Source organism: Ptychodera flava, chromosome 19 (assembly GCF_041260155.1).
Source record: "Ptychodera flava strain L36383 chromosome 19, AS_Pfla_20210202, whole genome shotgun sequence".
Lineage (NCBI taxonomy): Eukaryota > Metazoa > Hemichordata > Enteropneusta > Ptychoderidae > Ptychodera > Ptychodera flava.
In genome coordinates, this window is record NC_091946.1 from 21,926,430 (window position 1) to 21,931,470 (window position 5,041).

Here is a 5,041-nt window from a genome sequence, read left to right on the forward strand (position 1 = left end):
AACATTTTTCCGAATGAACATTGTCTCTCAATCGGTATTCCGATAGCGTGCATCGTTTTCCTTCTTCCGTTATTCTTCTTTCTCGGATACCGGTACCGGTTGCAGTTGTATTTGATTTTCACAAGAGACTGGGATATAGACGAAGACCTTGGTAAGAGGTTATTTCTTCTTTATTGTTAACATTCTGGTGAAGTTTCTTTACACGGATTGTAGTCATTTTGAGTCGATGAAAGCACTGTAGCTTGCATATTCCTCGATCGTTTTCGTGAAATATTGTCTGTCGGATTACTTTCTGTTATTACTATTCATGTTACCAAAGGACCATAATGGAGTTTATGTTAATTGCAGTGAATGACCAATTACCATTTCAGTAAGAGTTGTCTGAAAAATCCATAATAACATTCACCTTACCCTGCTTGGTAACTTAAAGCGTGCCGATTTTGCTCTTAAAATATATCGTAATACTTAAAAGCAGCAATTTGAAGAAAAGTCGAGTGATCACCCATTTGTGGGGAAATACGAAAACTATGCAGCTACCATGGGCTTTATACTATGCGCTCTATTCAGTTGTAAAGTATTTTGACGATATATTGAAATTACATTAGTAGGTGGCCATTTTTGCATTGCAACTGTTAACACTATAATTTACTTAAACCAACTGATCAATGCCTTGAACAATTGTTGCAGAAAGCACAGTGATTAGAAGCCATCGGTTGAGTTTTAAGATGAGAAAACAATATTTATAAATCATGAAAGTAAGGTCAACCAAACGAAGCACGATGTTTCCGTGTTGAAAGATTCAATTCTCATTGCCCATTAATTTCCAGATGAGTAAATTGATTTCTAATTCGAAATTTGAAACCGATCTTTACCGTTTATCAGGTCATTGTCGTTGATTGTCGTTGGCATTAGCATTTGTATACAAAGCAAGACTTTAAAGAATGCTCATTGCTAAAATATATTAATTCATTTACATTCGTAGACATATCAGCACTGATATTCAGATATTAAGCCAATGGCTTAAGGCCTTTTAGCAAGAGTAATAGATTTGCGGCTATTCCTGTTCTCATGTTGAAACCTCAGCCTTATTGCTAGTGTAGTACACTACATTTCAAAACCCGTCACAGCCGTCATTTGTACGGGAAGCCACATATATTATGACATGATTCCATAATTAGTTAACTTTAAACAGCATAAAATTTCCACTAATATTTGCATGAACGTCCTAGTAACTTCTCGTTGTGTACCCCCATTTTGAAACGAGGCAGGTGGTCTATCTATCTCTCTAACTCATGGCTGTGCACGAAAAACAAAAGAAAGAAATGACCATTAAGAAGCCATATTTGATCATATTGTAAACCATAAGAACACACATATATGATACGGTGTATTGTCCATTTGTCGTACTAGAATGAAACCGGCTGAGCTATATTTCGGAAAAATCACACACTGCAAATATAGTAATATACTTTATACATTTATACCAGCCGTCACTCGGGTACGTAATGTAGATTAAATAAGTTATCATGCGTGTTTATAGTGTTGTTTTTGTGCATTAACAGTGTTGTCTTATGTACAACAGATGTTTCCTTCGGCCTTTAAAATGTTGTCCTGCGCATAATAATACACCCGTGGCCACTTCAGTGTTGATCACAGCTATTGATACAGACAGAAATTATGTTTGTACAAAGGCAAAACTAGCTCTGTCTGGGGTTGTAAATGTGAGTTTACGATTGGCACCCTGTGTTTAAGATTGAGATACAATGTAACATTACCATCGACTGGTCCATGTACAAGTCTTGTTTATTCGATTTCCCCAGACACACTGTCTGCATGGGACATACAATTTTACTAGATGCTACAGCAGTGTGCTCATAACAATGTGTTGCCTGAATAAATTACAACCATTTTCAGTAATAGAGCGCGAAGCCACTGCAGTGAACTGCAATGAAACTGCTCACTAATTAGTTTCAGCTGTAGCCAGCTGGCAAAGTCGACAACATTGTATGTCCCATGCAGACAGTTTGTCTGGGGAAGTTGAAATAAAAAAGATTTGTACATGGACCAGTGCATGGTAATGCTACATTGTATCTTAATCTTGAACACAGGGTGCCAATCGTAAACTCTCATTTACAACCCGAGCCTCAGACAGAGCTAGTTCTGCCTTTGTACAAGCAGACTTTTTGTCTGTATCAAGTAGCCTTGTTCAACACCAAAGTGGCCACGGCTACAGCTGAAACTAATTAGTGTAAGCAGTTTTATTGCAGTTCACTGCGGTGGCTTCGCGCTCTATTACTGAAAATGGTTGTAATTATCGCGTAGAGGCTTTAATGAATGAAAGAACTATCTTATGTCTCAATTTTGAACACGAGTTATGTCTCATTTACAACCCTGGCAGGGTCTGTTTTGTCTTTATACAAGCAGAATTTCTGTCTGTATAAAGTAGGCTTGATCAACAATAAAGTGGCCACGGGTGTAAGCTGTGTTAAAATGAATAATTCGCTTCAATTTATGTTTTCTCGAAAATATTTGCTCCCCTCATATCATCAAACTATTTCAAACGGGTTTAATGGACGAAAGTGTAACATCATATAATTTGCAGGTGACAAGGACTATGACGGTTTCGTATTGTACAGTAGCATGGATGAAGACTTCGCCGAAGCAATCATGAAGAATCTTGAAAAGAATGGAAAATTTAAACTATTGCTACATCACAGAGACTTTATAGCCGGGAGGGTAAGTTGACATTTGTTAATTCGATATTGTCATACCTTTTTACAAAATGAAATGTGTTTATAGGTGATTTCACCAATATTGTATACATGTGTCATTCAGTGAGTTTGTTTCTGAAGTAGCCACCGTTATGAAATTAGGGAAACATAATTTAATGTTCAGAGAGAATATTTTCTAACACCGCCTGAACATATGATGATAGAAAAATGAGTGATCCAAGATTGTTTTATTTTGCGCAAGAAAGAGGGTCCTGTAACACACTTTTTCAAAGCATACGGGTCTGTTTTAATTCTTTGTTACTTTCTCCAACTAAACAGCTATTCTCGACAATATCGAAGATTCGTTTGATAACAGTCGCGCCGCGATCTTGGTCATCTCTCCGAATTTCCTCGAGAGTGGCACATGTGAACACGAGGCAAGAATTGCCCTGGACAACTGGATCAACAAAAGACAGAAACTGATTCCGATTGTGAAGGGGAACGTCGAACAGGCAAACAACTCCCAAGTTATCAAGCGAATTATGAAATTCATAAAATACATTCAGTGGCCTGAGAATGCTTCAGAGAAAGAAGAAGATGCATTTTGGAAAGAGCTTGAAAACGCCCTGGATATAAATATGCAAAGGCAAACAAGAATGGGTTTATTTGCAAGGGCATTAGCCAACGTGTTCAGATGTGGGAGAAATGGATACTCTAGGGTCAGAAATGATATCATATGAGCCACACTTTTTGTTAATTCGTCACCGGCTTCCATAGATTTACAACATGCCAGCAGTCGTTTTGCCTCTGTCAAATGTACACTGTAAGAACACAAACGACAGACGCGTAATTTCGCTTTAAAAGTGCAGTCGCTTGTGTTAACATTTTACGGAATAGCGCTTATACAGTTAACAACTTGTTAATATAAAAAGGTCTACCTTAAACAGCCAATACGAATAACAATATGGCGTGTTCTTCTAAACTTAAATTTGTTACAGCTTATCTGTCCGCTTTCGTCTCGTACATATGTAAGCGTACATTGATGCTCTAAAATTAACATCAACTGAAAAATGCTCTTGCGTATATTTGTTTAAACCAAGTTTGGCGACTTTTCTTACACTGCTGGTGGACAGAATTGTCCCCGAGGTTATCGTTCGCCCAGTTAAAGCGATGAAATTCGTTTCTTCGCTTCGATAAAGTGTGTATGTGCGATGTATGATAGTGAGCATGCGTGCGTGAGTGCTTCACGAACTCTACAACGTGTTGAAAGGTCTCAGTCAGAAAAATGTAACAACTTAGCCGGCTATTGAACCACTCTTTTTTGGGAGTGGAGATTTAGCCGACTGGTTCTGTCTCAGGCCGCTCAGCTAGGCGACTGATGCCGTATGTTGTGGGTTCGAATCCGATTGAAAACTATCCGTATATTCTTATCCCGTCATACATCAAAACGGAAATCACGCCATCCCTTTACTGCATCGATCCATGAGCAAGGCTGGACTTTGGTATAAGAAGTTACAAAAGTAAGGAATTTCATCTCCTGCAAATGTTCATACAGAGCCACCTGTGGTGGAGGTTTCAGACATTACAATATTAGTGCTTTACCTCAATTGCTGTAATAAAACAGAGGGTGTTAGTGTAGCCAAAGAGAGTATATATTTTAGTATGGCCAAGTTATTGCGAGATAGACACTGGTATAGCATGCTAGTGTAAAGGTAGCATATACGTGCAACATGGAATGTGGTAAAGTTCATTTGCGAATTTTCTTAACACGGCATAAGTCAGCCTACTGATCAAGACAAGTCACTTTTCGCAGGGGCTGCAGTGACTTAGACTTTCTTCTTGTGGGGGCAGACAGAAGATTTGTCTTGTGGCGTGTTTCGGCCTGACAAGATTACAGCCAGATTAAATGAGTTACCTATGTAGACGAATTCTTTGTTGAACTTTTAATTTGTCACCCATTTTGTGGCCCACTTTATGTATTTCACAGTTATGAGCATTTTAATCATTGTAAGGAAATTGTTTTGTGCGACATTTTATTGATCACCAATTCTTAGCTTACTTGATGTCTTTCTCCATTTCAACTTTATCGCAGTTATAAGTAGGTTAGCTATTGTAAGGTGGCCGTTTTGTGCTATGTTTGTATGTCGTCAATTTGTGGCCTGCATGATGTATTTCACAGTTAGTTTTTCACTAAATCGTCACCCATTTGGTTGCCCATGTTCCCCACAAAGGCATAAGTTAGACATTCCTTATTTTCACAAGTGTTGTAGCTGGCCAGGGCACCACATCGCAGCCAGTGATATAGGGCCTTGGTCAGCGTTAACAGGGAA